The sequence below is a fragment of the Chiloscyllium plagiosum genome, unplaced genomic scaffold, assembly GCF_037043375.1.
Source record: "Chiloscyllium plagiosum isolate Xiang-an unplaced genomic scaffold, Cpla_swu_hap1 HiC_scaffold_7, whole genome shotgun sequence".
Classification (NCBI taxonomy): Eukaryota; Metazoa; Chordata; class Chondrichthyes; order Orectolobiformes; family Hemiscylliidae; genus Chiloscyllium; species Chiloscyllium plagiosum.
The window spans coordinates 84,915,922-84,937,487 of record NW_028270145.1 but is presented as its reverse complement, the minus strand read 5'-3'; the positions used below and the strand labels follow the sequence as shown (position 1 = coordinate 84,937,487).

The 21,566-nt window shown below is 37.9% G+C and overlaps 1 protein-coding gene across 1 annotated transcript in view; it reads left to right on the top strand.

Moving 5' to 3' along the window:
• Positions 1 to 21,566, top strand: part of LOC122551725 (low-density lipoprotein receptor-related protein 1-like) — a 1,910,187-nt gene that overhangs the window by 678,680 nt on the left and 1,209,941 nt on the right. The gene's annotated exons all lie outside the window — the stretch shown is intronic.

Here is a 21,566-nt window from a genome sequence, read left to right as displayed (position 1 = left end):
TGCAAGAAATCTGGTTCCAAAGACAAAGTCAGACACTAGTACAAAACACTTGGGACAACATCGCAAAACCAGTAGCAAGGAAAGTGTTGAGACAGTACACAGTTGCAAACACATCAATGAAAGCAAAATACTGGAACAATTGAAAGAAACACAAAAATCCTGGAGAAATTCAACATTCACAAGTAACAACATACCTATGGCAGCATCTGTGGAGAGAGAATAAAATTGATGTTTTAAATCCAAAATGATTTCTTCAGAAAACCATCAATGAATTTCAGAATCAACCAAACAAAAGGCAAATTTTACAAGATGACTAAGCTTTCTATATTATTAACTTCACTCACCACATCAATGGTGTAAGATGATAGGAAGTTTTTGGAATTGTTACCATCATATGTCCTGAAGATTTAGGTGTATATACATTAAAAAGTAAAATTGATGCAAGAGCTAGTACCAAAATATTACTATCATGATACATTACTGCAAGTTATGTATCTCAGTACATGACAGTCCACAGTACAGAGCCAGTGTGAGCAATTACAATCAGCAACGGCTGAAAATGACTGACTACAAGCCTTGTAGTCGTTTATTATCCAGAGATAGTCAGACAGTGTTAAGTTCCTGAGGAGCTTTTTTTCATTTTTGTTGTACACAGACAAACTTGGTTTATCGTAACAAGTTATTTACCAGAACAAACAAGTTCTAATGCCAAAAGTAATTTACCAATATGTCATGTGCATATTTTACAGGAAACAAGGGTATTGTGAAAATGGTAAATACTCTAAGTCTTTTCCACAGGGTGGGAAAGTCCAAATCTAGAGGGTATAGGTTTAAGGTGAGAGGGGAAAGATTTAAAGGGGATCGAAGTGTTAACTTTTTCATGCAGAGAGTAGCGCATGTGTGGAATGAGCTGCCAGAGGAAGTGGTGCAGACTGGTACAATTACAATATGTTAAAAGGCACTTGCATGAGTATATGAACAGGAAGGGTGTAGAGGGATATGTGCCAAGTGCTGGCAAATGGTACTAGATTTATTGAGGTTATCTGGTTGGCATGGATGAGTTAAACCATGCTGTATATTTCTATGACTATAAATGCACAAGAACTGTGAAGCCAGGATGAATCAGGATAGCTAATGAATATATACGATCATATCAAATGTAATTACACTGGAAGCAGAGGGAGCATCCACAGCCACTCCTTGGATAAAAGTAGCAACAGACTTATTCACAGTGCTTGTGGAAAATTACTTCCTTGTCATGGTATCATAGAATCACTGCAGTGTGGAAACTGGCCCTTCAGCCCAACAGGTCCACACTGACCCTCCAAAGAGTAACCCACCCAGACCAATTCCCCAACCATATTATCTGATATTTACTCATGACTAATGCACCTAACCTACACATCCCTGAACACTATGGTCAATTTCCCAAGGTCAATTCACTTAACCTGCACATCTTTGGATTGTGGACGGAAACCAGAGCACCCAGGGAGAATGTGCAAACTCCACACAGACAGTCACCCGAGGCTGGAATAGAACCCGGGTCCTTGGTGCTGTGAGGCAGCAGTGCTAACCACTAAGCCCCTGTACCATCCCATTTGCTTCTCCAAATTTCCCATTGTTTGTTGACTTAGCAACAGAACAAGTGCAGCCATTGCAGGCACAATAAGTCCTGTTCATTTCATGTCCTGGTATGGATGATGTCTGACAACAAACTACAAATCACGGGCAGAAAATATCACAACAAGTGATGAATATCACATCATCATTTACTATCCACACTCAAACAGTGCAGCAGAGCAGACAATACATACAATCAAATCAATGACAATTCAATCCAAACAACAAAGCAGGATATTTACAGTGCATTATAGATTTTTACACAACATCAGTAGACAAAGGAGACAGTGAGGTCTGCAGTTGCAGAAGATCAGAGGTGAGAATGTGTTGCTGGAAAAATACAGCAGGTCAGGCAGCATCCGAGGAGCAGGAGGATTGATGTTTCAGGCCCGGAGCCCTTCTTCAGGAATGGCCTCATTCCTGAAGAAGGGCTCCAGCCCGAATCATCGATTTTCCTGCTCCTTGGATGCTGCCTGACTTGCTGCGTTTTTCCAGCAACACACTCTCAACCAGTAGACAAAGGATTACTGTTCCTAGCACAACTTATGTTGAGAAGGTAAATGCAGATGACCTTGCCCAGCAACCAATTGTCTAACCATTCTGAGGCACAAGACATTCTTCTTCAAATGCAAAGGAGAATTAAAGAGATGCATAATGAATGAGCAAATGTAAGACTACCACGGTTATGCACAAGGCAGTGGATCTAAGGGGGCCTTGTATTAAATTGTAAAGGAGATGAAGCCAGCTCAGATGTATATATAACACACTAATCATGCATGGAGAATGAGGACGAAACCTGCAATGATGATGATTGAAATATGTTCTAATCAATCTGGCGAAAGAGTGTTTATGACACACCTCTAGAGTAGCTAGGAGCTGAAACTAGGCCTCATTTCTCAGAGGCAGGGACATAGCACAGTGCTACAAGACCCCTTTGATGTTTCAACCCAGGGAATTTGTGCATGTGAAATGAACGTGATACCCACTACACTGAAGAAACATAACATGATGATGATGATTGAATGCTGCTGTCAAGTGACAGCAATCAATTGGAAGGCAACCAAGTTGCCAAACCAGTGCTGCAGAGTTTCATGCATACCTGTCCAGATGGGTATATGATCACTAAGTTGAGAAATCTTCAAAACATTACATGGACATTTGAATTGTTAATCTTTTAAACTGTTTCAGCTATTGCATAATTATTGAATGTGCAACGTGCGTGTATGTACAACAATTTATACCTATTTGGGTTAAGTTTTAATTTTTGGAAAATTGGGGCTATTGTGTCTGTCAGTATTTCAGTATATTTCTTTAAGAGACATAGTATGTGGCATTACTTTAAAAAACATGGGATTGATATCATGATATCATTTCACTGTATCATAGCATGTGACCTAAGAGTGTAATGATCTCAGATTTCATCCCAACTCTGATCACTTGAAGTATGTTGCTTGATGTAACTGAGTAACCTAACACTAGCCCAGGTTCTTAATGTGTCTGTGAATGTAACATTTGTATAAAATAGCCACTGGTGATAAATGGCTATTGTATCTTTTAAAATCACATTATCCACCTCAATGATATGAAGGATAACATGATAACAAATAAAAACATCCAGTTGGAGGCAAAGCCTACAACAATGCATTTGCTCAATGATGCAGGCTAGTTTTGTGTATTAATCACTATGGCCCACTCCAGTGAACAAAATGAGTCCTAACTATTACAGAAATTATTCTATGGCTCGTCTGGCAATATCTGTTTCAATAGACAATTGGTGATGATTGCTGCGTCTAAGCTTGACACAGTGGGCAGGATGTTTATTGCAAATGACTAATAACATTGGTAGAAGATAATGCACATTTTTGAGCTTGGGTAAGTTTCTATTATGCTCAATGTAGTTTCATTGCTGACTTGCTGAATGAGCAGTGATAGGCAGCTTCTCACTCCCAGCGATCAAAAACCAAATGGTTCCTTTGTGGAGCCGAGCCAGAAATACTCACTTTCAAACTTGAGTGTGGGGAGGTGAGGGTCTGTGAGAGGTCATATCACTAAAGGAGAGCAAGGTACAAAGGGATCAACAGAAAAGTTTTCTTTTGTTAAGTTAGGACAGTTCAGGCCTTTCAAAAGTAATTGGCAGAGCTGTTTTTGTTTAGTTTTATTTTGGAGCAGCCTACTACAGTTGTATAAGCATAACTCATCTGGTAGTTCTGAGCATTCAGTCCAGACAGAGAAAAACATATTAGTTTCTCAATTCTCTGGGAGACATGCTGCCAGTCAATATTTATTCAGCAATGACACTAGATTGAGCTTAATTAATAGGATGATACGTGAACACAAAACTTGGTAAAATCTCCCAGTCATGTTATATGTCATTTTAAGTGCAGATCCAGTGGATGACCAACATTTAATTGAAGTCCCAGGGTTTTGGACTCTTAATTCAAATGCATTTGATAAAGGTAGTGGCTTTCTATTTCAATCTCAGTGCAAAAGTTGAGTAGATGGATGCTGCCTGACCTGCTGTGCTTTTTCAGCAGCACTCTAATCTAGACTCTGGTTTCCAGCATGTGCAGTCCTTGTCTTCACAAAAGTTGAGTAGGTTGAATCTAAAACAGCAAGTGAGCTGTAATTTTGTTTTAAGAAATTGTCTGCTACTATTTTGTTCATCCTGTAAAATAGGATGCAAACTGACAAAAATCTTTCTGAAAACTCCTCAACATCACAGAATTACAGAAGTATTATGGCATAGAAGGAGGCTATTCAGCCTGTTGCGTCTACACTGCCTTGTTAAATCGGCACCATTATGAAGTACCAGTTACCTCTTGTTGCACCATTTCCTGCACGTTACTTTTATTCAAAAGAATCATCCAATGCATTTGCTTCCCATACCCTAACTACTTACTGAGTGAAAAAGATTTTCTTTTCTCCGCTCTTGCTTCTTTTGCAGATCATGTTAAATCCGTGCATTCTTGTTCTCTGGTTCCATTTACCAGCGAGAACAGTTTCGCCTGATCTACTTTTTTCAGCCTGCTCATGATTTCAAAAACCTCTGTTGAATTTCCTCTGAGCCTTCTTCATTGCAAGGAGGCAGGGCCAGTCTCTCCTGAAGACTGAAGTTCCACATCCCTCAAGCCATCGTTGTAAACTGCTTCTGTACTATTTCTAAAACATTCATTTCCCTTCTATAATATGACACCCATATTATAGTAGAAAATGTGTGGCTGGAAAAGCTCAGCAGGTCAGGCAGCATCCAGGGAACAGGAGAATCGACGTTTCGGGCATAAGCCTGAAGAAGGGCTTATGCCCGAAATGTCGATTCTCCTGTTCCCTGGATGCTGCCTGACCTGCTGCGCTTTTCCAGCAACACATTTTCAGCTCTGATCTCCAGCATCTGCAGACCTCACTTTCTACCCATATTATAGTACTTTTGTTGATGTTGATTATGAGTCCCAAATGGCTTTTTGTGTAATTTATTCCTGCACTTTGTCCCACTGTCATGGAATATGTGGTTCTCTTCTTTATGTGTCTTTTTTGACCTTCTGCTGTTAATTATTTTGTTTTATTTGCCATCATTTACAACTTTTACATTGCTCTTTAAGACTGAAATCTCGGGGCTGAGATTTCCAAAGGTCTCTGGCTTGAGATTCGTGTGGGTGAGATTTTGAAATTACAGTCTAGGTTGGCATCTCAGGACCCCAAAGACTCCAAGATAGTTTTGAATTTTCAAAGTGTTAGGGGGGTGGTGTGGTTTTATAGGGTGGGGATTTTGGGAGGAATGAGGAACAGCCTTGCCACCAATGAACAGTTCTTTAAGCTCCTTTAGATTATTGCTGTTGGGATCTGTCCAGAACCAGATGCAGATTTCAAGTTTTTTTCCACGTGAGCTTGAACTATCAGGGATAGTCGAGGGAACTTGTGCCAGGAGTTGGAGGAGGTAGGGGTGGTCCTTTAATGAATACTTTGCTTCAATATTCAATACTGAGAGGGACTTTGTTGTCTGACAGGACAACATAAAACCAGCTGATATGCCTGAACAGGTTGATGTTAAGAAGGACGATTTGCTGAATATTTTCAAAAACATAAGGATAGTTAAGTCCCTTGGGCCAGAGGGAATATACCCAAGGTTACTATAGGAAGCGAGGGAAAAGATTGCTGCATCTTTGGTGATGATCTGTGCATCCTCGCTGTCCACTGGAGTAGTGCCAGATGATTGGAGGCGGGCAAATGTTATTCCTTTTTTCAAGAAATGGAATAGGGCTAATCCTGGGAATTACAGACCAGTTAGTCTTATGTATGTGGTGGGCAAATTATTGGAGAGGATTCTGAGAGACAGGATTTATGATTACTTGGAAAACCATCGTTTGATTAGAGACAGTCAACACGGCTTTGTGAGGGGTATGTAATGCCTCACAAGCCTTATTAAATTCTTTGAGGATGTGACAAAACACATTGATGAAGATAAAGCAGTTGATGTCATGTGCATGGATTTTAGCAAGGCATCCCCACGGTAGGCTAATTCTGAATGTAAGGTGGCATTGGATCGAGGAAAATCTGGCTATTTGGATACAGAATTGGCTGGCCCACAGAGGACAGAGGGTGGTAGTAGATGGAAAGTATTCAGCCTGGAGCTCGGTGACCAGTGTGGTCTGCAAGGTCTGTTTTGGGACTTCTGCTGTTTGTGATTTTTATAAATGATTTGGATGAGGAAGTAGAATGGTGGGTTAGTAAGTTTGCCAATGACATGAAAGTTGGTGGAGTGGTCGATAATGTGGAGGGCTGTTGTAGGTTGCAACAGGACATTGACAGAATGCAAAACTAGGCTGATAAGTGACAGATGGAGTTCAACCTGGAAAAATGGGAAATGATTCACTTTGGAAGGTCAAATTTTAATGGAAAATACAGGGTTGAAGGCAGGATTCTTGGCAGTGTGGAGGAACAGAGAAAACTTGGAGGTCCATGTCCATAGATCCCTCAAAGTGGCCACCCAAGTTGGTAGGGTTATTAAGAAGGCATATGGTGTATCGGCTTTCATTATCTGAGGAATTAAGTTTAAGAGCTGTGAAGTTATGCTGCAGCTCTATAGAGCCCTGGTTCGACCACAGGTGGAATATTGTGTTCAATTCTGTTCATCTTGTTATAGGAAGGATGTGGAAGCGTTTGAGAGAATGCAGAGGAGATTTACCAGGATGCTGCCAGGGTTGAAGAAAGATTGAGGAAGCTAAGGCATTTTTCATTGGAACAATAAAGGGTGAGAGGTGATCTTAGAGGTGTATAAGATGATGAGTGGCTTAGGTAGAGTGGATAATCAGAGACTTCTTCTCAAGGAAGAAATGGCTATCACAAGGAGGCATAACTTTGAGGTGATTGGACAAAGGTTTGGGGGGATGTCAGGGGTCAGTTCTTCACACAGAGAGTGGTGGGTGCATGTAATGCACTGCCAGCAGTGGTAATAGAATCAGATACATTAGTGACATTTAAGCGTCTCTTGGATAGGGATTTGGATGATAATAAATTGAAGCGTATGTAGGTTAGTTTGATCTTAGAGTAGGATATAGTTGGCACAACAGCAGCTCACATTTGTGTAGCATCTTTAATGCAGTAAAACTTCCCAAGGTAATGATGTTAAGGATCATATTCATTATCTGAAATGCTCGAAAATCTTGAATGTATCCTCTGTGCATCAGTGAGCTGAGTTGTATGACTGGAGTATTACAGACTCTGAATTGTATTTTGCTTTTTTAGGATAATACTTCCCAATTCTGTTGGACATATTGAAAACCAAAACACTGAAGACCAATAATTCTCTTCAATTCCCATATTTATGTGTATATTGGTGAAGTACTTAGCCCCATCACATTTTCATTACATTTAAAGTCTATCAAAGTATATATGATGTGCTACATTTTGACTCACTTCCATATTTCATTTTATTCAATTGTCCAGTTCAGGTTTGTGTTGGTATCAGCTGTCTATTTGATAATTTTATATTCAGCTTCTAAATCTAATCTGTTCATCTATATTAGAAATCATAATAAATCAATCATGGGACACATCACTCATCAGTTTCACACCTTTGCATAATTGCTGTAATATGTAGCTGCTGTTTCCTACCCTTTCTAAATTTCTAAAGTGTTTCCAGCTTTCACCTTAGAAGTTTGTTGTTTTAAATTAAAATATGGTGATACGGAATTTAGGTAACTACTTTCAGAAGTTTAGGTACACTGCAGCAATTAATAATTATTAATTTAAATATTTCAGTAATTCATAAGATGTAGAAAAATTGAAGTTTAGCCTGTGTTCTTTTATGTTGCTATCTATCTTTTGCAGATTGGTTTCAGATGGAGGTTCAAACAAGTCCTTGTCTTTCATCTCAATGGGAGATTAGGAGTATTTATTGGTCTACATTTGGTTTAATGTTTGTATTCAATAATCTTTCCCATAGTACGTTTGCTTAAAGTTTCCAACCACCTGTTAGTGATTAGTCATCATTGCCTATTTATTATAACTCTACATATGTACAAAGGATCAGATATCAAGAGATCAGTCCTTTTGTCTTTTCATGTCTTATAAACTCTATAACTGTACAGAGTTTCATTTGCATTTCATATGTATTAGTCAGCTGATTTAAAAATACATATATGTTTCTCCTTCGGAACAAATTAAACGGGATTAAAAAAAAACTTTGACACAATTATCTAGTTAGCCAATGGTGCACAACCAAAAGAAACTTCTGAGACCTTTCAGTGGTGAAAATTCAAGGATCCCTTGCACCCAGAAGGATACTACATCTAAAGATTGAGCTTAAAACACAATAAGATTGATTCTTTGACCTGTGTTTGCCTAAGCACAGTGTTTGCAATATGTAAATTAACCATTTATTTCAAGTTGATGTTGACCAAATAATTCATATTCCGAAAAACTTATAAATTCTTATTTTCCTCTTTAATTAAATTTCAGGGACAGAAAGCTGAAAATATTTAGCAAAATGATGAATTGTTCAAAAGAAACCTTCCATTTTTTCTGGTAGATTTTAAACAATTTAATTTTAACAGTTTGCAAAATTTTGGGAAGTCATCAATGATCAAATGGTATAGATGATGAGTTATAATTAATTTTCTAGTTATGATGGCCAGAATTCACATAAAGGTATTGAGTATTTTGACCAGCAATGTTATGATTAATGGTCACAATATTTTATCTGGCAGTTTAATTCTTCAGGGGAAAACAGCATTTACTTTTAAACTGGTTGAAAATATTGCTGCTGCTGCAAATAATCATTCTTGTAAAACACTGCTGAGGTTTTTTTTTACTATCTTGCCACTATTTATGTTGTGAAACTTGAAAGAGTTCTGAAAAGATTTATAAGGATGTTGCCAGGGTTGGAGGGTTTGAGCTATAGGGAGAGGCTGAATAAGCTGGAGTTATTTTCCCTGGAGTGTCAGAGGCTGAGGAGTGACCTTATAGGGTTTTATAAAATCATGAGGGGCATGGATAGGATAATTAGGCAAGGTCTTTTCCCTGAGAAGGGGGAGTCTAGAACTAGAGGGTACAGGCTTACAGTGAGAGAGGAAAGATTTAAAAGGGACCTAAGGAGCAACTTTTTCACACAGAGAGTGGCGCATGTATGGAATGAGCTGCCAGAGGAAATGTGGAGGCGGGTACAATTACAATTTAAAAAGCATCTGGCTGGGTATATGAATAGGAAGGGTTTAAAGTGCTGGCAAATGGGACTAGACTAATTTAGGATATCTGACCAGCATGGATGAATTGGACCTAAAGGGTCTGTTTCCGTGTTTTTGACTTTATTTGCACTGAGGAATATCAGTAATGAATAGATTGCTCTATTTTGACTTTCACTTTCTGTTTCACGTTTTGGAATTAATTAGGTTGCAGGGATAGAGGCTTGTACCTCATTTACACATTTGAGCCCTGTTTGCTGCTTCTAAAAATCTGCTTGTATTTCTTCTGAAAACAATTTACATTTACGTTTAAGATAAGCATTTTCAGTAAGAAATTCACAAATGACAGGTGATGAATAAAGGAATGGCTCTCAATCCATCTGAACTTGTGTCAGCTGTTGTCACCTGTGTGCCATGCACTGAGAGACTTTGTCCGAAGTTAGAATAACATATGTTTTCCATTAAAATATATGCCTTCTGCTATTTATAATGGGGAATTAAATGATCTGTTATCAAAAGTTAAAGATATAAAGACTAAAATGTAGAAAATTGTGGTAGATGCAGGTACAGTTACAACATTTAAAAGACATTTGGATAGGTACATAAATAGGAATGGTTTAGAGGGATATGGGGCAAATGCAGGAAAGTGGGTCCAGTTTAGTTTGAGAAACTTAGTCAATGTGGACATGTTGGACTGAAGGGTCTGTTTCCATACAGAATGACTCTATGACAAAAAATTGAAATGCTTACCTTCCTCGGTAGCGTTCAACTTCATGTATAATTTGTAAACATTTGAAAAAGAGTACATTCCACTGTATATCGGCTGAGAAAAAACTCATTTGAGGTGACTCCCGGAGTGAAGTTGAGTTCAAGGCAGTAGCACACAGCAGCTATTGGCAATTTCACAACTTGTTTTGTATTCCTCACTATTTCATTTAATGTTGACTTCAATTAAAATAAAATCTGTGGTGTGTAAAACAACACTGATGATTCATGATCTTATTTGAACAGACAAAGTTCAACTTCAGACTCTTTTGTTTAATGATACAAAATGTTTTGCATTTTTCTCTGAAAAATAAGTTCAGTTCTCCCCGCGTAAATTGTTTTGCAATCCATGCCTCTTGTATTAGGCTGATTAATGTAGCATTCTCTACTGATTTCAATCAAGTACAGAGATGAGATCAGAAATTAAATGGTATATTAATGAGTACCTGAGATTTAGTAGGCAATTCATGATGCCTTTATAAAGCATGGTGGACATATCTGCAAGTAATTTACTTGTTATGGACTATTATATAACTCTCATTAAGACAATGTTGAATGTTCTTGGTTCAAGTTCAGGCATGAATGCTCAGTGCTACATCAAGTACTGAAATTACAATATTTCATTTCAATACTGCATTACAATACTGAAATTACAATACTGCATTACAATATTGACATTACAATACTGACATTACAATACTGACATTACAATACTGCATTACATTACTGCAGATCCTTAATGTAAGACTGAAAATCAAGATAACTTCTGAGGGTCACCAGCCATCCTTTGTGGATTAAGAAATGATCTTATCTCAAGAGAGAAGAAAGAAGACATCATTTCTGATGTATTTTGTTCGTCTGACCCAAGTGCAATATGCTGGTTTGCCTTTCAAATACAAAGGTCATTGGCTAAAACTACAGGGGTTCGAAACCACAATCCAGATGGTTTATTAGATAGGACAGCACTTTATTTGACCAGAGAGTCAACAGTTCATGGGAAATCTCATAATAAGACAGCTCTTCTGCTCCTTGCTAAAAAAAATGTTATTGTAAGTCATACTAGCTTTTAAGAGAACATGAGTGACATCAAATTTTAAGTAAAGCCATGAGACTGCTGCAGTCAACAAAGCAGCCAAAGTTTCTGTTGGCTACATACTTGAGAGAAAGGAATGTTCTCTCAGCTAAATGTTCCAGCTGAATGTTCACCTCAAAATCCAGATTGAGGCAAATCTGTACTACCCCACAAGAAGGAAAACAAAAATTACAAGAACCATCAAAGTTGTTGGGAAAATTGTGATTTTTCAAGAACTTCACTCCAGCCAAAGCATCAACTAAACTAAGGAACATCAAGCTTGCTCCAAAATAGTGGCTGAGTTATATTTAATTCTTATAATTACCATTTCAAGATAATTTCATCTAATGTTTTGAGTGCATGGTAGCGTGAGAGTCAAGTGAATAGGATTTTCATTAATCTCCATAACAAGTATGTGAGAAATACAATAACCTACTCCATTTTGAAATACTCAAGAGTTTGCAGCCGTATCGTTAAAATCACCCATATTGACATATCCACATACTGATATTGAGCTCATATTCATCTCAGGCAAATAAAATTAAACGATTGAAATCTGGCACTGACATCAAACATGCCTTTGGTGACTTCAGTTGTCACTTTGGTATATAAGGTGAAATGAGATTTTCAATTAATTTATAGCATGAAGATACATCTGAAATGCCAAGCAGTGTTGCTGCCTTCCACAGTGAATCTCAGTTTTGCTTCATGATATTTTGGATTATATCAAAGCCTGACAAGACTTTTCAAAGGCTTGCTGGTTCTGCACGTAATAGACATTAGGAGAGTATCTATTATGGAAGTGGAAGATGGAAGTGACAAGGGCATTGGAAAATGGCATGAAAAATATGGGGACACAGAAATGTTATGAATGGTATCAGGGGATAGGTGATATGGCATCATAGAGGAGATGTGGGGAGTTGACTTATGAAGATAATAGAAGGTTTGGATAATGGAAGGAAATAAATTTTAATAGACTATGACCTGAGGGACACAAACAAATGTACTGAAAACTACTTGAGTATTGGTATTGCAAGTAGCAGTGCTTGAAATTTTGGATTTTGGGGACTTTTCTGCTGAACTGACATCCCAGTAAATGGAACGAGCATTCTGGACTGCTGGTCCTCTGTAATGATTGGAACCAGCTAGGTCTTGTTGACTTCGAGATCCTTGATTAGTGTTGTTAACCTGGGACAATCCAGAAAGCCTCGGCTGACCAATAAAACCAGGAGATTCAGCATCTCCACAGTTCAAGGGACTGGCTCTGAGTGAGCTGATCACAGCCAGTGTATTGTACACAAGCAAATAGAAGGTGACTTGGTGATGGGATACCAGTTATTTCTCCCTCCATTTGCCTGTTTTTCTTGCTGCCTTGTGACTACTTCTGGAGGCAATAAGGCCCAAGTCTATGCTACACCCACCTCCAGAGAATGAAAATGAGTTAACGGAAATCAGTTCACAGATTCAGAAATTTTCATGACCCATGATATCATCTCCTTCTCCAAAATCCAGCCAATTTTCTGTTAATACTTCATGTAATGCTGGAATGTTGCAAGAGTTCAGACTTGCATAGACTAAGTTATGACAATAGCAAAGTATGGCATCATACAATTTTAGAAGTAATTTTATTGAACTAGATTCAAATAGTTATACATGACATACTAATAGCTGGTGAACAGGCAAAAAACATTAGTTGGCTCCACCAGTGAAAGAATAAATTTACAAATAGATTTATTTCAATTCAGTTGTGCCTTGATGTTGTAAATAATTGATAAAACTTAATTCTCCTAATCCAGTTCCACCTTTTTAAATCCAGCACCACTGAACTTTTTCATTCATTTCCTAGTCTTAACTTAAATCAAAGGTTGACATCCACCTGAATTGTACCCACAATGTTCATCTTTGTCCCTTACTTATTTTACTTTAACACATTTACAAAACACTTCTCTGCTTTAACTCAGCCAAGAGTCGAAAAGCCATCACATTCCCTGAAGTGATACCCTAACTCTGCCCAGCTCATTCCTTTTAGACCTTGTTCATAGCTGGGTCACTGATCAGGTACCCACACAGAAAGATCTAATTCACAACATGTTGGCCTATGTCTGTCTGTAGAATAAAGAACTAAGTCAAAATACATATTTCTACATGCTCAAAAAAACATGTTCAGAACACGAGGCTTTCAAGAATTTATTGCTCTCTGCAACAATCTCCCAAGTTTTTATAAATTGTTTCAAAATGTCACTTTTACAAGAGTCCCAAAACCACAGGGTGTTAAGAGTCAAACAGGTATATCCTTCACCTTGCTCTACACTCCTCTGATCACAATGAAATCAGAAAAAGTTTCAAATTTGCGTTAGGGATATCATCCTGTTCTTGTTTTGGGTAATCATAGGTATTGTGACATGTTGTACAACCCTTATAATTACTAGCATCTTCATCATTTATTTTTTTTCTGCCATAAGAATGCATGCTTGTTTGCTCAGATGAATTGTGAATTATCATTTTTACTGACGTAACCAAAGCAATCAGTCTGGCAAATTCAATGAAAATCTGACTTAATCTCATTGTGCCACATGTATATTTTTAAAGCATAACCGACATAATTATGCTCATTAAATAAAACCAAAAATGGATCAGTTACATTGTCATTTTAGATTAGATTCCCTACAGTATGGAAACAGGCCCTTCGGCCCAACAAGTCCACACCGACCCTCCCAGACCCATTTCCCATATTTCTTGCTGACTAATGCACCTAAAACAATGGGCAATTTAGCATGGCCAATTCTCCTGACCTGCACATCTTTTACTCATCAAAAGTCTCTATGTGCACAATTTACTTTTAAAAATAATGTACAATTGTCCACTTACTGTTGATTTCCCACGCTGAAATAAAACTGACTGGTCTGTACTTGCTGGGTTTATTTTTATGGCCTATATTTGAACCAAGTAACATTTGCAATTTTCCAGTCCTCTGGCACTTCCCTTGAATCTAATGAGAACTTGGACTAATGTGACTCGTGCCTCCACAACTTTTCTTTACATCCTCATATGTTTTCTATCCACTCCTGGTGACTTATTAACTTTAAGTACAAATGGTGTTTTATCAATGACCCAACCACTTAGTAAGGAGAGTTCAACTATGAAGCATCATTGTCCTTTATTTTGTTGTTAATTAAAAATAGACTGAGAGTCATAAGTTTTCTTTCATTTCACCAGTACAAGATACTTTTCACACAATAGTACAAAACAATGCATATACTAAGCTTGCACGCACAATAAGGATATATTTCCCCACGAGACAAGTAAAATATCTCTGACTGATCTTGTGTGCATCATCAAATGATCCTGCAAAGCTTGTCTTTGTGGCTTGGTGTTTAAAAGCCTGACTGCGAATGTTTCCATCTCAATATCCTAGAATCCCAAACTTCCCAATAGGGACATCAGGCTGACAAGCAGGAGTCAGCACTCCAGTCTGCTCTGCCACTCAGCTATGCTATGCTTGTCTGATTCTTATCTCAACTTGATTTTCCTGTCTGCACCCCACTCTCCATCCAAATAGCTCTAGACTATCTTGACTATCAAAAGTCAATTTAACTCAGTTATTAATAAATTCAATTACCCAGCCTCCATTTTTCAGGGGAACAGAATTTCACAGATTCTCAACCTTCTGAGAGAAAACAAATGTTTTTCCTTTTTAAACATTTTAGGAAATCAACTTCTTATCTTATCTGCATTTCAGCCACTGTTGTCTGAATTGCTTTTAAAGATAAAATTATGGAAAACATTCATTTTTTTCAAACACATGTCTACTTACTTAAACATTGCACATACTTCATAACAGTTTCTACATAGAACCTGCTTTGCAATTTTCTCTTGAATAGCTCATTGCACATGGTGTGAGGTAAATATTATTGCACAAGCAAAATCAACATATGGAATATTATTAAGTGAGATGCTGTCTTCTACTGTGGCATTAACACTCAAAAGCTCTTGTCTTCACTGATCATCTTCTTTCCTTATGTAGAGCAGTGATTCATCTATGATGAAGGTCATTTAAATTTCTTTGTTCTATTAAATTCATTGGTGGGTATTGAGGGGTGAGAGAATGGCAAAAGCCTTTGGTGTCTGACACTGAACTACAGTGCTGAACTCCATCAGAAAAGTGCATAAAAATTTGGAAGGTCCCCAGAAATATTTGTTACACCAATATCAGATGATGTGCAATCTTGCTGTGCCCACATTTTTGGCCTTAGGTACATTCCAACATTGTCCGTGTGTACAACTAGAGATTTTAGAAGTCTAAAACTAAAAGGTTTTCTTTACAGCATAACAGACATAATTGTACACATTAAATAAAACCAAAAGTGGATCAGTTACATTGCCATTTTACTCATCAAAAATCTCTATGGACACAATTTACTTTTAAAAATAATTTATACTTGTCCACTTACTGTTGATTTCTCATGCTGAGATAAAACTGATTGGTTTGTACTTGCTAGTCTTCATGTAAAACTAGAAGTCACTCGACCTCAGGTGATAGTTCAATAGGTTTATTTGAAATTACAAGCTTACAGAGCGCTACACCTTTGGAAAGTCAAATGAGCTTCACCTGATGAAGGAGCAGTGCTTCAAAAGCTGATTCAAATAAACCTATTGGATTATAATCTAGTACTGTGTGACTTCTGACTTTAGAGTGTGGAGCTGGAAAGTGTGGCGGTACGGTGGCACAGTGGTTAGCACTGCTGCCTCACAGCATCAGGGTCCCAGGGTCAATTCCAACCTCAGACAACTGTCTGTGTGGAGTTTGCACATTCTTCCCGTGTCTGCCTAGGTTTCCTCCGGGTGCTCCGGTTTCCTCCCACAGTCCAAAGATGTGCGGGTCAGGTGAATTGGCCATGCTAGATTGCCCATAGAGTTAGGTGCATTAGTCACAGGGAAATGGGTGTGGGTGGGCTACTCTTTGGAGGGTTGGTGTAGACTGGTTGGGCCGAAGGGCCTGTTTACACACTGTAGGGAATCTAATCTAAAAAAACACAGCAGGTCAGGCAGCATCCGAGGAGCTGGACTGTGCTTTTCCAGCACCACACTCACGACTCTGATCTCCAGCATCTGCAATCCTCAGTTTCTCCTGACTTCTGACTTTGACTGCCTCAGTGCAACATTGGCATCTTGAAGTTGGAATATTTAAATTATTTACTATTGCTTTGATAGAGCTGTGCAAATGAATGATGGAAACTCTAGACAGGTGCTGTATCTGAAGTGGTGTAAAGTTGCTGGTGTGCTTTTCCAATATATCAAAGCATTTCAGAAATTTCTGGGCCTCATTGCTAAAAAGTACAAACAATTTCTTCAAACAAAAATGTTTAAAATACTTGAAATAGGATTTCTGAAGAGTTGTTGTATTGAACACAATTCTATTTCTCAGGCACTGCAGATGCCACCTGACCTTTTGAGTATTTTCAGCATATCAGTATATTACTTTTACTCAACAAATGCTTCACTGTCTGTTATTTTCATTTTATTGTTATGTGTACACAAGTGCAAATTTACATAAGTACAGTGAAAAATGTATAATGTCACCATGCAAGGCACCATCTTAGGTACAAGTATCTTGGGACAGAATCTTAAGAACAAGGTAGAAAGAAAAATCAAACTTAAAAGTTAAACATTACAGTGATTACAGTGAAGTGACACCTTCTAAATATTAATAGAAGCTAAAGAAATAAAGCTGATAGTTCAAACATTATAGTCTTTGTCAAGTATTTAGCCAAGGTGGGACTGCACTACAAGGAATCACCTTGAAATGGAAATCCATGCTGAGGCCACAAGAGTCCACCACGCCAGGCTGAGAGTCCGCCACACCAGGCAGAGAATCTGCCACGCTGGGCCAAGAATCCACCACACTGGGCCAAGAGGTTGCCATACCAGGGTGGACGGTCACTCCACTAAGCTGAAAGGTCACTCGGCCAAGCTGGGAGGCCACCACTCCAGGCCCAGAGATGTGTAAAGTGCTTTGGAAGATCCTATTGTCTTAAAATTATGGTGCAAAATTATAAATGGCAATAATGCATCAAAATTAAACAGATTTGTAAATTCATTTTATCTCCACACACAAAAAAATACAATAGTTGGATTGGAGTCTGTTTGATAAAACTTATAATACAGACATAGGTCTGAAATGAGTAGTAAAAACCTGGTGCTTGTTTATAATACACGATCAGGGTAGAAATGGTGCTTTTCATCATAACCACAAATATCATGATCCCTGAGGTTCGATCCACTTGGATTTGTAAATAAATAACAATACCTCTTTGCTGGAGCTTAGATAAATCAGCTCATATTGTACCATACTGATATTAACTCATTCATTATTTTGTTACTGAAAGAATACGTTTGTCTGTAATAAGACAAGCATCTGCATTGTCTCCTTTTGTGTACAGAACTAAGTTAAATCTTTGGTAGGGTCTGCCAGAAGGTAACTTAAACATGCTGTTAAGATAAGTCATCAACAAGATTTACATGTCTAAGTTGCTACATTACCTGCCCAAGTTAATTGTGAATGGTCCCTTTTGATTTGTCCCATGATATTGAATGTGAAGAATTAAAATTGGCTGTCTGTTACAGCGCCGTCTAATTAAAGGCTGTAATGTCATTGGCTCTAGATGCAAGGAAATAGAAGACAACAGTTGAATTCTAAGACTGAATTTAAATGAAGAGAAGTGCAATTGATATTGCTATTGATTAATTGTTTTCCCCTGTCACCCATTCCTTTCTAATGTTTCTGACTCTCTCTACCCAATTGCTTCAAATTCCCATTTTCTTCAATCTGTGCATCAATGCCTTGCATGTGTCCCTGGATATTAGCTGCCACCACACAGCTGAAATTTCTGATATTACATATCATATCTTTCATCATTCTTTTATAGCTCTTTCACCTTGACTATCCTTTCCTGCTTGTTTCATGCCCTTCTAATTTAACCCCCTAGAGCTACATGAATTTATCTGTCGATGCTGCTAGCTCCCGGTTTTAATCTTAGAAAATAGATATTTATGGAACAGTACTAAATGGTGAAACTATTCTACTTCCCTGAATGGTGTAAAATTATTCTATTACAACACAGGGGTAAGATAACAGAATGGAAAGATATATAACAGGTACACTTTAATGCAGATCAAACTGACAGAATGTATTTTGGAAGGAAAAGCAAAAAACTTGAAACAGGTGTATTCAAAGGACAGGTGCTGAAGGTGATGACTAACATTGTAGACCTGAACGTTCAAAAATGGAATGTCTTGACAAAGAGGACAATCAAAATATGTGTCTTTAATATTATGGTATAAAATTGTGAGTGAAAAATAGGTACCGCCGTTCAACACATTAGTTAGATCTCAAGCACTATTTGTTGTTTTGAGTCCCCATTGTTTAAGATAAATCTTGAAAACCAAGGACAGAATACAATATAAGTTCACCAAAATAATGTTAGTGCTGGGAAACTATAATTATATAATGATAAAGTGAAAATAGAAAAAGCTTTGAGGTTGAGAGGTAAGTATCAAGATTCATTGATTTAATAGCCATTGGGTGTAGTTATAGAAATGAGAAGTGTATTTATCCAAATAGTTCTCGGAGGTTGGATTGATTTTCAATGAAGAAATATTATCCTCAGTGGTTAAGAATAGGTGATGGGGTCATCAATGTACAGTTAACTCTGAATGCGCACAGAAATTAGGGAAAACTATTGTTATGCTGTGAATTGTTGGAACTTTAGATGCCTCATGATATAGTAATTGACCCTGAGATCATTATATCTTTTGAAATTAAATAGATAAATATTTGAATTATGCAGAGTAGTGGGATTAGTTTTACTTTGGATTCTACAAACTATGGAACGAAGGAAGTCATGTAGTTCCTTCATCCTGGATCTGTGCCATTCAATCAATTGTGTCTGGTCTATGACCTAACTCTGTACGCCTGCTTTTGCCCCATAATTCTCAGTTGTTTTTATTAAACAAATTTATTATCTATCTCAGATTAAAATTATGAATTGACATAACTGCTTGCAGAAGAGAATTTTAAAATACTGTTATGATCCCAGCTGATGGACAAGTCAGACCTCTGAACAAAACTGGTTTAGTCGATACTGAATTTGTTTACTTTTAAAGTGGAGGTCAGTAACTGGACACATTGAGAAGAGTCCACCAGTGTACTTTTCGCATTCAGAATAAATGTTTACTAAATAAAAATAAAACATGACCTTGACTATACCAGAAGTATTCCATTCCAAGCTTTACAAAAAGATTCATATTCACACTATTCCTTTTATCCTAGTACTACAAAAGCCCAATGAAGAGTTACCACAATCTCTACATTAAGGGTTCTTGCACAGTTTGGTATTGGTATACTCAGTTTCCTTCAAATGAATTTCTGATCAAGATGCTTTTCACTTTCACTGGTATCTGTCCCTGAGATAACAAAAATTAACTGTAAACAAAGCTCTTTATTATTTTTAACTTCAGAGCTCTTTAAAATTAGATGCTAGCACAGTGCCTCAGCGATTAGCACTGTTGCCTCACAGTGCCAGGGACCTGGGTTCGATTCCAATCTTTGATGACTGTCTATGTGGATTTTGCACATTCTCCCCGTGTCTGTGTGGATTTCCTCTGTTTTGCTCCCACAGTCTAAAGATGTGCAGTCCAGGTGGATTGGCCATGCTAAATCGGGTATGCAGGATAGCTGCATTAGCAATGGGAAAAGCAGGGTTACAGGAATAGAGTCAGGGTCTGGGTCTGGATGGATGCTGTTCTGAAGATCGGTGCAGACCCAATGGGCTGAATGGCATCTTTCAGCACTGTAGCAATGCTATGACTCAATTTTTCTTCATCACACATCTAAACTGTTTGCCTTTGAGATTTACCTGCCTCTTTGCACCAAGTGTCCCTGTTATTGGGCAGAAACACAGTTTTGAATTGTTTTTATAGCATGAACTGCTATACTTCATTTCTTCACTCCAAGCATCTTAAAGTATCATTGCAATTGCACACAAAGTAACAAGCCTCCAGACTTGCCATCACTAAGTCCATAAAAAAACTTAGAAAAACGAAGCTAAGTCTTTTTCTCACTTCTTAATATACAAAATACAAGATATAAATTTATATTAATGCTATGCATTGCTCCTAACAATACTAGTCTTTGTGTTTACAGGTCTTCCTGAATTGAAACCTTGCTTAAATAGACTAAGCTCTTTTATCCAAGGCTTTCCAACCAGTGTAAATAATTTCAATTCCATCCATGTATTTGTTTCCCCTAATACCTTGGACTGCCGATGCTGGAGAGTCAGAGTCAATAAAGTGTGATAACTAAAAAGGCACAGCAGGTCAGGCAGCATCTGAGGAGCTAGAAAGTCGACATTTCAGGCATAACCCTTCATCAGGACTGGGGAAGGAGAAGGGAGTTGAGAATTAATGAAGGGGAGGGGGATGGGGCTAAGTAAAAGGTAGTTGGGATGGTGATAGATGGATTAAGGAAAGAGTTAATAGAGATAGGTCAGTGGGATGTGTGGAGTGGAAAGGTGGTAAGGAAATGCACAGCTAGGTAAGTGGCCCACTTCCGTCTCCCCAAGTCTGATGAAGGTTTATGCCCAAAATGTCAACTCTCTTGCTCTTTGGATGCTGCCTGACCTGCTGTGCCTTTTCCAGTGCCACACTTTATTGATTCCCTGAGTACTTTGAAAGTTTTACTTGAAGCATGCCTTAATTTTCTCACTTCCATGAAATGTAACCCTAATTGTGCAATCCCTCCTTGTAATTTAACATTTGAAGTTCAATTATTTGCTAAATCTGTTACATTTATCATTTACACTCTCCAATGCCACTACTGCATTTATTTAAACAAATGTTGTGTAATAAAGTGGAGATTGAACTCCCCCCTCTGCCCTCCCCCCCCAAGAATTAAAACCAAATCACCCAGAGAGGAGCACCTCAACCTATAATTTATTAAAAGGAGTGTGAGAAGTAACCCATTTTTTCCCAGCAACTTCTCGTGGTTAAATAAAAGAAATCCATGACACTCACTTTACAATCAGCAATTAAAAATTTAATTATCTTACTCTAACAGTGAGAAAAACCAAACAAATCCCTTTTACTAACTATTCCTGAATAGCGCAAAGTTCTAATGATATGCTGTTCCAATAAATACAAATATCACTCATGTAACAAAGAAATAGAAATAATTATCTTAAATTACACCAGGTTACGTATCTTCCGGAATGTTCTGTGCCTCCTCCATCATTCCTTTCACATTAGATGCCTCCTTTGTTCTTCTTCTGTCAGGAATGTCTGCCCAGTTTAGATTAGATTAGATTACTTACAGTGTGGAAACAGGCCCTTCATCCCAACAAGCCCACACTGACCCTCCGAAGAGCAACCTACCCAGA